We start from the raw sequence: 13,966 nt of genomic DNA, 5'->3' as shown, positions 1-13,966 counted from the left end.
TAATATATATATATATAAAGATAATAATATAAATAAGTTGAATGTGAACTTAATAAAAGAGAGAAAATTTATTTATTTTGCAATAAAAAAAATTTTGTTTTCTTCATTTTTATTATCATTAATGGGAATCCAATTAAAATTTGGAGTTAAAGTTAAGCCTTTAAGTTAATTTTCTTGTATATTATAGTTATCTTTGTATACAGAGACAATTTTTAATATAATATGTACATATTTAAGTACAGAGATAAAGCAAAATCTATAATAAAATAAAAAATATTGAGAAAAATATAAAGATTTTTTTTTCATTCAACTAAGACGCTTAGACTTTTTTTCTGCATTCTTCTATATAAAATAAAAAATTTGATGTGATCAGCACATAACCGACCGTAATGTGTACGTCTTATCTTAGTGAAAGTATTGCAAAAAATAATGAAAATGACTTTTCAACACTTAATTTCAATCTTAAGAAAGTGAGTAAGATTCCAGTTAACATTTCTAAAAAAATGTAAATTGGGCTTTTAGTATAATTTCGCTTTGGGCCACTTGAATTCCAGTTCATCAGTTAGTTTCGGTAAGAACTAGAACTCAAATATTAATTTTGAGTAGATTCAATCAATCCGTTCCTTAGATATGGTAGGAAATATCAAATCGGTCCCCCGTTCGGTTTTCGAGCATTAATATTTCCCAAAAATGAATAGATTCATTATTTTAGCACCACGAATTTAAATATTAGATTTCGAGGAAATTTAATATTAAATTGCAGAAATCGACCTGCAAAAAGGTCTGTAAATTTTCAAAGGACGTCTATGTCGGATATATCCCAAAAGTCAGTCAATCCATGCCATAGCCGAAATAAAACCCACATATAAAATTTCATTAAAATCACTTCAGAAGTTGAGATAAAAGCATGCACACATAGACCGACAGAGGAACAACGAAGAAGTGCGTTCCCACCGAAAACTCGCCATCCGAAATTCGCTGCCATCACATAACCTTCCTTATTTTGTATGCAATGCGGTCGGTACAAACGTTAAAGGAGAATTTATTTTTTTTTTAATGTGAAATTAAAAGAAATTAAACACAATTATTTTTTTCTAATATAGTTTAAGAAAAATTGTTATTCATTATATAAGATAATAGATTTTTGTGGGTGGAATTAAATTTGAAAAAAAAAAAAAGATCAATGAACTTGCATCTTAAACGTATTTTAGTATATATAGGAACCTACCGACCTATCTACCTACCTATCTATCTAATAATGCGGTTTTAGTCCTCAAGCAATTTCAGTTTTTTTTTTAGTATGGGAAAAAATTTAAAATATATTCAAGAATAATAGAAAATTTATAATGATATGCAAATTAACTCTAATATACATAGTAGGTATATACATAATTTGTGTATATCATAAGTATACAAATATTGTTGTTGTTATTTTTAATCAAATTAGAGACACATGAAATATTTATTATGTTTATTAGTTTATGCTATAATAAATTCATTTAAAATTATTTATTGTGACCTTATATGAGTCTCTATATATGTAGTTCATATTCACAATTGGATTATACGAGTATATAACTAGAGCCTTGATAAAGTTATATACGGAGAATGAGAAATTGTTATTGAGAATGTTTTTATATAGGAAGAGGAAACAAACAATTTTTGAAAATTTAAATTAGAAATTTAAATCTGAATAATATTCATTAATAATTTTCACGCAGTTTTTCAAATTTTATCAAAATTATTTTGATTTAACAATAAAATTTTTTGATTTAAAAAAAATGAGTATTTAATTCAAAGTATACAAAATTTAGAATTACAATTTATTAGTGTTTCTCAATATAATGTAAGCGTATTTGAATTTTATTGGCCTAAGAATTTGCTGATCCAAAGATTTGTTTCGGCATCAATATTTAGCGAATTCAATTAATAAATACTTATTAGCTCTAACCAGTGCTTCTTTGTCCTTGAATTATTTCATAATTTTGCTTGATTTTTGAAAAAAAAAGTCTAGATCAGCTTCAGTCTTAAATTATTTTCTAAAGTAACATTTTGGAATCCAAATTAAACCTCTCTTCCCCAAAAATAATGTTAATAATTAGAATATAATTATTTAATTTTGGAAATTTTGGAAATATACTCTACATTTCGTAAGTCGTGGGAGCTACGTTATTAGTAATTTTCACAAATTCACGGAGATACTATTTATAACAGCTGAAAATCATTGCAAAATTTCAGACATTTTAAAATTTCAGACAGGCAGAAAAACAGCATCATTGAACTTATTCTTAATTTTCACATTAAAAAAATTTTTATTATTTAAAAAAAAAAAAAATTTCCAAAATTTTTTTAATTACAAAATTTTTAACTTTTTTATTATTAGAGTAAAATTTTATTCACTCTTATTTTATTAAACTGACACATACCATAAAAGTTTTAAATTACAAAATTACAAAAGAGAATTAATAAACAAAATTAAGAAGAAAAAGAAACAAGGCCATTTCCTTAACACCGTCATTTATTTATTATTATTTTTCTTTTTAATTTTAAAATTCCTCAAAAAGAAAAACAAAATAAGAATCAAATTATATTGTTCATTTTTTATCATAGTCTTCGCACCGTACCGTACCGCACCGTACCGCATCACATCGCACTAATGGTAAAAGAAGAATGCAACCAAAACTTTCAATTTTTTTTTTCTAAGTGACCGCATTGCATACTATAATAGAGGTGATGTGATGGCATCAAATTTCACATGTCGAGTTTTCGGCGGGAATACGGTCTTTTCCATAATGTGTTCTTTTCCATGAATTCTAGGGAAGCGTAATTAAACTATTTTTAATAAAGATGTCTGCCTGTTTGTCAATCTGTCTGAATGTTTGTCTGTCCATCTGTCTGTTTGTCTGTCAATCTGTCTGTGTGTCCATTTGTCTGGCAATCTGTCTGTGCAGATCACTATCTCAAGTTCGGATGGACCGATTTTCACCAAATTTGGCTGGATTTTCACCAAATTTATATCTGTGTTTTTATTGGAGATGATTTTCTAGAGATGCTAAATAAAAACTTACTATATAGGCTCCTTAAAATTCGAAAGAAATATTTGAATTTATTTCAATAATCTTATTAAAAAATATTCGCTAAATTAGACAATACATCATTGGGTTATGTGCCGAACACATCAGATTTATTTTTTTTAACATGCTTATAATAAAATAAATTTTTGACGAAAATTTTTTAATTATGTAGGTGGTGTTGATAGCGCAAATATAAATGATCATAAAATTAAAAGCCCTAAAGAATTAAATACAAAAAAAAAAAAAAACGAGTAAAACAAAAGCAAAAATTTTCATAAAAGTGAAATGATTTTCATTTTAAGGGAATTGTAAAGGGGCCTGGGTCACCCATCATTTCGCTTCTTGTTTTTTTGTTATAGACATTCAAATACATAAAGTGCGTTTAGCACGGCATACTGTGTAACATAATACACGAATATGCAATAAATTAAAATGATGTCGTTGAAAATTAATCTATGAAAAAAAAGAAAAGAAATAAAAATAAATAAAAAAATTAAAATGGAAAAATTTCACAATAAAATTAAATAAAAAAAAAATTATTTAAAAAAAAATAAAATTTAATTTTTTGTTTTGTTTTTGTAAATGCAATAAATTTTCGGTCAAAAACGTTATAAGAAATAGTCTTAGATTTTAAATGCAACAAAGTAGCAATTTTTTTAAAAAAAAAATTCAGAGTCTAAAAATAATTACAAATCCATGTAGCTGTGCACCATACAACACAGCAATATAACAAAGACTGCGCATGGTGCAAAGTGAGTTTACACTCAACGATCAAATTTATTTTATTTAAAATTTAATTAATTTTTTTTTTTTTTTTTGAAATTTTCATTGTCCTAATAAAATTTAATTATAAAAACAAGAAAAGAAAATATTTCAAAATTGATCCTACTAACTTTGAGGTATGAATAAGTAAATCAGACTTTTATAATGAGAAGTTTTGCACAGGGTACTGTTGAAAAGTTTGAAATTGTGTCATATGTTGCTCAAGCAACATGATTTTAAGATCTTAATTCGTAATTTGATTTAAATAAAGTGTGAATGCAAAAATTAATAAGACCTTAATGCTTTATACTCAACACAACTTCTTTATTGTTTCAGTTTGATTTTATTTGTATTGTCCGGTTTTAATTAAGCTTGATAATATTTTCTAAATAATTGTTTATTTCATTTCTCAATTTATAATTTAATAATTGCTTATTCAATATCCAAAACGATATGTTGCCGCAGTATACGTGCCAATATAGTTTAAGAAATTGCAGCTAATATACATTTATACGGAACAAGGAAATATGGGAATGGGAAAGACCCCCATAGGTTTAACGTTATTAATTTCTTGCTCATTAATAATTAGTAATTTTTTGATTTTATTTCGGATTTTATAATTTTTAATATTGAATGAATCAGAAATTTTAATTACAAATTCGAACTTGTATAAAAGAATAATTTTAACATTATGAAATTTTACAATATTTTTTAAAGTTATTAAATTTAATTTAGAAATTTATGCTTGTATGCTATATTTATATTCAATCTGATTATAGTATTTAGAAATCATTCAATATCAAACATATCAAACTCATAGTTTATAACGCTGATATATTTTACAATCATTGAATTGCAATAATATTGTATCATGACACAATTCAGTAAATTGCACATATAAATTGAATTATGTTTGTAGGATAAAAATTCTAAGCGTTATTCAACAGCTCAGCAATTAATATAACAGTTGAAGAATATGAATTGTCAACATCATTACAAAATTCAGCAATTATTATAACAGCTGACATGAATTGGAAGTGTCATTACACAAAATTAAGAATATAGCATTTGTCATAATGTGAATGATATATCAAACTGAGAATAATACTTCTTTCATAATAATGACGTTGCTTAATTTCATTTTAATTTTGGACAATAATATATATTTAGGAATAGGCACCTACATGCATTAATACATTTTAATATCTAAATAACAATATTCTCATAGTAAATTCATTTGAACGCACAAACTTTTCAAAATTATTGCATGCTATTTCAATATAAAATGGGCTAAAAAAGTAAATACATAAAATAACGCAAAATATCAAACGACATCCAACATAGTAATGAATAAAATCCCTTAAAAATTAATTTTGATTTGGCATATAGAGTATAGCATTCACTTGTTATATTTACGCCTTACGGTATGTAATATATAGGAGAACACTCAAGCAATCATGCATATACCATTAAATTGTGATAATCTTTATGAGATTTTTCATGAAAAATTAGTCATTTACGAAAAAAAAATAATAAATTTAGTAATAAATTGAATAAAATGTATAATAAAATAAGCAAATAATTTGTTAGCATAATTTAGGGCGGCTTAACAAATATACATAAGAGAAAAATTGATTTTCAGTGAAAATTTATTAATGATGTTGTCATACTTTTTTGTATAAAATAAATGCTTTGATCTGTTATACATCACTGGAACCTAAGCTCAACCGAATGTAATCATTTTGATGAATGATAAAATTTAAAATTTTTTTAATTATTTTTATTTAAAAATTTAATTTTTATTAGATTAAAATTTTATATATAAATTAATTTATTATTTTAGATTATCGTTTATTTATTGAGTTGAAAATAAATTTGGTGCATTCTCTGATAATAAATATTATTGGAAATTGTTAGCTATTATTTTAATTCAACAATATAAATTACGAGAATAAGAGATTTCAAATACCTCATCCTTTAAAACAAATCCCAAAATTTTTAATTTAAATTAATTTTACACGAATTTTTTTAGTTTAATGTAAAAAATTTGTAGACCAACAATATTCCATGAGGACTAATTAAATTTCATAATAAATTGTAAAGGTAAAAATCAACCAAAAAAAAATTTGTCCAACTTTATAGATAAAAAGAGGTAGTTGAATTTGAAAAATATTGCTAAATTCATCTCCTCAACGGTCTTACTCGTATAAATGAGTACATTGAGTTCACAAGCCGGTAGACTCAATACATTCTACAGACATATTCTAATTACTAAAAGTAAAAACGAAACCATTCCCAATTTTTTAAAGTAAAGCTTGATTTTAAATAAATTTCGTATAAATCTAGGACTTTAAATTCTAATTCTACTTTAAATTCTTAATTTTAATTCCATATTAAGATGCCATAAATAGTAAAGCTAATTCTGTTTTGAATTTCATTAAGCGTTTTACAAAAGAGTTTTTTAATGATCTCTATGTCATAAATATCTTGTTTGTTGCAACATCTTGTTTTGGTTCGGCCACATCTTGAGTATTGTAATCAGATTTGGTCTCCTTAATAACGTGATCATATTAATAGATTGAAAGCATTTCAAAAAAAATTCTTAAGGTACTCTCTTCGCCCACCATACAGAAATAGATTGTTGCTCAACTGAAGACTCTCGAGAGTAAGAGTTATTGTTGCTGATATCTAAATCAACCACATAATTTGATTTTAAACTACATATATTTTACATTTTGTATTTTCATTTAGTTCGAATTTATGTCCTTTATGATTAGAGGCGGAATTATTCGAAATTTTTGATACTCTATGCTAATAGATCTATCCTAGAATGAAAGAAAATCGTATACAAGCCTTAAATACTAACCGCAAAGTGAGTACATTTAATTTAGTGCAAGAACGCCAAATTTTAAACAATTTTCGTAATAGTTAATAGCGCCATTTTTTAATGATTTTATATGGTAACACAACCTGAATCATATGTGTTCGATCTTCATAATATTTTCAATTTTCAGCTAATTTTGTGGAAAAAAAAATTTTATTTTTGAAAAAAAAAAGAAAAATATAATTTCCTTTTTTTCACCAACCTCAATATCCTTTCTCTTTTCATCGAAAATGAGAATTTTTTTTTAAAAAACCAGAAATATATAAGTGTGTGAAAATATTTTTTTTTTATAAAATTAAATATTAACTCAATAATATGAATGAGAAAAAAAAACATAAAGGAAAAATCATCTCCTTTTTTTTCCAATTTCTCTTAATATTTTGTAAATGAACCTTATTGTGTTAAAAAACAGAACTGAAATGAAAGAAAATTTCCTTTAAGCTTTGGCATAAATTTTATATGAAAAAAAAAATGTTTCTCGTTCTTTGTTTTTTCTATATTGAATTTTCAAATTTACTTTAGATTTTTGTTGCCGTCTTATGTTTTTCTTACCTTAAAATTTAAAAATTTTAACCTATGTTTTGTCATAAAACGCTACAAGAAGAAATGAAATCTTTCAAGAGAAAAACAAAATACAAAGGAAATTTTTCAATTTTTTTTTTTCATCATTTTTGACAAATTGATTCAATATTGATAAATACACAACATAAATATCAGGAAAATAGAATTCAATGAACTGTGTATATAAGAGAACATGATGAAGAACATGTTTAGTTCCTATATTGTATCACACATGCAATATCTGAAGTGGCAAACAAATTATGAGGGACGAATAGTTAGGGAATAAGTTTTGATTGTCCAAGACTTAATATCTGGTATACTATATACTCTCTTTATTTTTGCAATAAAATTAATTAATATTTTGTTCAGAAGATCCGATTTAGTTTGATGGAATATTCATAAGCTTATATTTATAATAAGCTCTTTTGAATCATTAACAAAAAAGACTAACTAAAGTTATTATTAATTATTTAAAAATTATAAAATTTTGTATCTAATAAAATTTACTGAATTTGCAATGTAATTTTTAATAATTCTACATAAGCATGTTACTCCTCGGATCCCGGATTAAAAATATTTAATAAATATTTGATTTCAAATGAAATCAAAATTAATTCTTCAAGTCACACAATTTTATAAAGAAACGAACCCCCATATAACATATATAAAATAATGAAAATATTGAAATTATTTTACATAACCTACATAATATGGAATTATTTCAAGGCACCTTAAATTTCTGTACATATAAATATTAGAGAAAAACTTGTTTTCCCTACATAAGCCTTCAAAGAACGTATATATATTGAATGATACCTTTCAAGATTGAAAAAAATTCTTCAGAAAACGTAACGAAAAAAAAAAAAATTATTTTTCGTTATAAAGAAAAAAAAAATTTTTTGTTTTATTTTTTATGCCTCATTTCTTACCATCTTATATAAAAAAGCGTAAAACAGAACAGAATAAATACAGAACAATATTTCATATATCAAAATAGTGTAACATAAATTTTATAGCGTACAACATGTTTCATGCAGATTTTATCCAAAATTAGCTGCAATGAGATTGGATAAGTAATATAAAAGTTACAGCTTTTAAACATCCTACCTTTGAAGGCAATAAAATTTGGCGTCCGAGATTGTGTTATTTATCATCTCAAATCAATGATCGTGAGTAAATCTTTCAAATTAAAATTGAAAAATTCGATTTATGTACACATATATGTGATATATACACGTCTGATATAATGTTATTTATAAAGTATAGCATAATATAATTTACCGTTGCATACTACTAGGCGCAATAAATTAAACACATTACACTTTTGTAAGATTCAATTGTTTTATCAAATTTGATAACGATAAATTCTTACAACAAAGAAAATTTGGAAAATTCTGTACAGCAGACCCTTGCTGACTTCAAAATTGCAGTAATACTGTGTTCCTGAACAATTCAGCAATCATAACTTATAAGCTGAATTGTATTAATATCGTATTACTGCAATTTTAAACTCAAATTCTGTTTGAATGAAAATATTAAAGTTGCACGTGCCACAAATACTGACAATTAATCAATAAAAATTTGATTTAGAAGCCTATATGAATCATCTTGTAGTGCAGCTTTAGTCATATTCAACGCAATCAAAGTAAATAAATAAGGAAATTCTAAAAAAAAAAAAAATCCCGAAAAAACGTAAGTACGCAAGTTAAATTTTTGATATATTGAATAATTCAGGATGCTTGTTTTGTTATCCTTATTTCTGTTTTCTTTTATTATTTATTTTGTTTTTTTTTTCTTTTCTTTTCTCTGCTATTTCTTTTGATTTGCTCCCTTTTTTAATCTTTTTTGGTTTTCTTCAATTTTCTTTTAATGTTTTTGCAATTTTTGTGTAAACATCAAAAAAATATAAACGAAAAAAAAAATAAGCAACACAAAAATAGATGAATCCTTGTTAAAATACGTACAAAATTGAAAAACAATTTTTATTGTTGGAATGAGAAGAATTTTTTTTTCAATTTTGTATACCATAAAAATACCACATTACCTATATAAATACAAAAAAATCTATTTTACAATAAAAACTACCTATCCCTCCCCCCATCCCCCACTCATTCTTCACAATTATTCTTCTTTTCACTCTAACTATGTGTTATTTCCTATCAGCTCCACTTAAATTTTTTTTACAACCCCATTGTATTTAAAAGATGCAGAAATCTCATTCCATATATTATAAACAATTCAATCTTTAACAATAAAATTACCGAGAAAATTTATCAGACACGTGACTATTGTCTCTTAAGAAACATCAATCAAAATTTGTATACATATTATTATAGTACAAAATATAGAAGCAGCTGCAATATAGATGAATTTATGACCATCAAAGTAAAATAATGGTATATCATGTAAATGTATACCAGTTTTCAAATTAATAACAATGGTAATAACAATAATAGTAATAAGTAAAGTAATAAGAAATAACTATAATATATTTAAATTATGCAACAAAAAAAAAAATATAAAGATAAGTTATATAAGTTAAAGTATTAGAAAGAACATGCACAACTTTGTCATTTTTAAGTGGTAAATTGTCAGAAACAAGAAAAGGTATATTATATAGAATAAGAGCACTATATATATAAACATGGGGGAAATGTGATCTTAAAAGATGTATTGGAAGTATTTAAAATATTATTACAGTACATTATTCAATTTTGTACACCCTCATCTCATATATACAATTGCAATTGAAATTTTGAATGCAATAAATTGTAATATAAAATATTTTTAACATAAGAGGGTTATTCACTATAAACTATATGATTGGAGTTCGATTTTTCGAAAATTATTAAAAAAATTTGGAAGATATTGGCCCTTATTATGAAAAAATTATATCGTACGATACACGATATTTTTGATAGTATTGTTATTAGAAATATCGTGTATCGTACGATATATTTTTTTCATAATAAGGGCCATTATTACATAAGACTATTGAGTAAGCCATGTACATCAATTTTATACCTTAGATGAGTTTTCCACTTGCACTTTGTGGTTCCAATGCAATACAACAAGCAACAGACATAAAAAATGCAATACTTAGAGCTGATTTAATAATAAATTCCTACAATATTTTCGTTGAACAAGTTCTCTCGGAATAAACGAAATTCACCTTAAGAATATCTAGCAATTCCTTTGCACCAACCCAGGTTATTATAGGCAAAAATTTCGTAACATACGAGTAAAAGAAGGATTTAAAACGATTTATGAGTACACATGTAGAGAAGACTGTGTAAAATAATTTCGGTTCAATATTATTGCAATAAAATTTTCAGAAATTTTCGTACTTGTCTCCGATTTCTAATTTTTGTTGTTCGTTTTATCCTAATTAGGTTAATTTCATTTATTGCAATATAAAACCAAAGGATTATATTTGGAATTTGAATCCTGAGTAGTTATTGTGCTTCAATTGAATGACATTGTACATATACACATAAATTATATAATTAACATTAAATACCTTATACATAACACTATAATACAGGATAAATATACAACATAAATTTACACCATAGTTTTCTTAAACTTCAAAATTTTAGAAAATTTATCCACACGATTTAACTACTTAGCCGATTGAAATTCCAAATATAATTATACAAATTGTTGTCTCAAAGGTAACAAAATATACAATTATTTTATAATTTTCAAAGAAAGGGGGAAAGAATTTTGTACATTCATAGGAAGAAAATTTTGATTATTTCAAAAAAAAAATATATATATATATTTTATGGTTTATTAAATTTTATTATGAGCTAATTTTGCAATAAAATTATCTTTAAACAATTTTCAAAGGATTTCTTCACGAAATTTATATTCTATACTTAAGTATTTTAGATAATAGAAGGGGGCAATAAGATCATTGTTATTAACTAAATTATATTATGGTACAATAAGGATGTTGTTTGCCCCCAATTAAGTATTTCACTACGTTATTATTGAAACCTTAAACCAAAACCAAAAAAACAAGAAAATTTATATAAGTATAAGATAAAAAGAAAAGGACAAGGAAATTTTCATGCAATCATGCAGTCATGCAATCTTAATCTACCTTTTATACAATATTATCTATTAAATATCAATTTTCATATATATGTATATAAAATGTATAGCTATTAGTCATAAACTATGGAGGAATAGTGAGGACAATAAGGGATTGAAGTTTAAGTATAAATGAGAAATTTTTAGAAGTTGAATTATTATTTAGATAGAGGTGAGTAATAAAATTCCGATGCACAAAAATAATTTATTTATAGAGAAAAATACTCAAAATTCCAGAGCCGGTTTAACCTCAGCTCCCCGTTTATCAAGACGCCACAAAAATTAAATGTCGAAATAATTCGAAATTTTCTTCATAATAAAATTAAATATTTTTTGAAAATTATTAAAAAATTTTGGAAAATATTGTTATCACAGGCTATTGAGTAACCCATTGAGTAAACAGTTTTTTTTTTCAATTCCAAGAAATGGTGTCCTTTCCTTCCTTTCAATTGACCGGCAACCCGTCATTATATAATTCAGTTCAATAATCGATCTTTCTTACAAAATATCCGGAAGCTACTTGAGAATATCGCACAAATCGGCTTAAAATCAAATTAAAATTTGGAATTGGCGTTGCGCTATTTGAATTTATACGCGCAATGGAGGCTTTCAATTAATTTAGAACATTATTTGTTTACCTAATTATTAATGATAAATTTGATTTAAAATTCATAAATGAAGAGTGCTCTCTGAATAGTGAAACTGCCACTTTTAAATGGCACTTTTTGACTGGATTCAAAAATTTTGCAACCAAATACTTGGAATTGCTACCCAGCAAATATTTTCGCTTAATATCAGCCTAAGGCCTGTTTGAAATACAGCTCTGGCTATATTTTACGCGCAACATTCAAGGTATGTTCATAGGGAAAATTAAATTTATATATAGAATAAGTCCAATATAATATAATGTTAATAAAATTATTGTTTATATATATTGGAATATACCGACTTATTTATGCACTGCATTTTCAAAATATTCACCCAATTGGTAAAAATTATATTTACATACATATATCCTTAATATAATCCTTATTATACAAAATTTTCGTATGATATATTCTTATCTTGATAGCGGTTTTAATAAAAAGATTTATTACAATAATAATACACACACATATGTATTATACACAAGTAGAATAAAGTTAATTGTTCTCAAACATATGGGAAAATATAGTAAGTTAAGCACAAAAGGACTAAAGAATCCAATGCACATAAGCAATAATAAATAATTTTTATATTTTTGTTTATTTATTTGCTTTTTTATACAATTCCAAAAAAAATATTTATTATATAAATTTATAAATTTATTATTTGGCAAATTGAATTGGATTGAGATAAAATATTATGCACAAATGTAAATGAATATAGAATTCAGTTGATCTATCTATCTATGCTTATTAAATATTTTATATGGTTTTTATATTAAATTAATGTTTTGGGAATTTATGAATATTTTGTTTACATAATACATATTTTTGTTTTATTATGTATATATATAAGAATAATTTATGACTTAAGATGAAATAATTATAATATTAGAGAATGTTATTTGTGGAATCTTATAAATTTTAACCACTCTGTGTCCGGATAATTTAAAATTTGTTCATAAATTAATTGAATTCCGGGTATAAATTAAAATTGAACTTGTAAATGTCGAATTTAAAGAGAAAATAAAATTTGATATTCAAGACAAAATTTATTGGATCGAGAAAATTTTGAAGTCTGCTTCATTTGAAGACTCTTCAAATTTTAAATTACAGTAGTTCTTTTTGAGAGGAACAGAAAAATTTAAATATTCTTGTTTAACCCAACTGAAATTCTTAATATTTCAAAAGAGCATCTGCACAATCAATGAATGTAGGACATAAAGGGTTAATGCAAAAATTTATTATTAGTAAATTTTCAACTCTGTTGTATTATGCTAATGTTTATTAAAGAAAAAGTATGGGAAAAGATGCAAGAAACGTACAAATTTAATAATTAATAGATAATTATAACAATAAAGTATATAAAATAATAATATTAGCGACTATTTTACGTAGAGTGTAATATAACATAGAATACTGAAAATATTCTAGGTTTATAAAATATCTTAATCCCAAATAAGTAATATGGGGAACCATGATTGAAAATAGTTGATTGAAAATAAAAATTATATTAAAATTTAATATTTCTTTCAGGAATCAGGTAGTAACAGGAGACAATGGTAAGTCTGAGTAATTATCGGTGATTTACTACAAAAAATTGCAATTATTACTTAAGACACTTACAGAGAGTGATAGACAAAACCCAAGAAAAGCTATGGTTTTCCAAATATTGTTATGGAATTAAATTAAAAATGAAAATATTTTATTCTGTTACGTTAAATATTTTATTCCTACGTTCCACTAAAGGTACTGTGGCCACATGACCGGTTATACCAAAAAAAAACGCGATCATTTGCTTCGATGTGCTTCTTCCACGAACAACTTTTGTTGGATTTGGCTCGTCTTGGAACACCCATACGGTCGATTGCTGTTTCGTTTCGGGCTCATATGCATAGATCCATGATTCATCACCTGTGACTATCTTATAAACGTCTTTTGAC

The sequence above is a fragment of the Condylostylus longicornis genome, unplaced genomic scaffold (assembly GCF_029603195.1).
Source record: "Condylostylus longicornis isolate FDR11 unplaced genomic scaffold, ASM2960319v2 ptg000009l, whole genome shotgun sequence".
Classification (NCBI taxonomy): domain Eukaryota; kingdom Metazoa; phylum Arthropoda; class Insecta; order Diptera; family Dolichopodidae; genus Condylostylus; species Condylostylus longicornis.
This window is presented reverse-complemented; position numbering follows the sequence as displayed.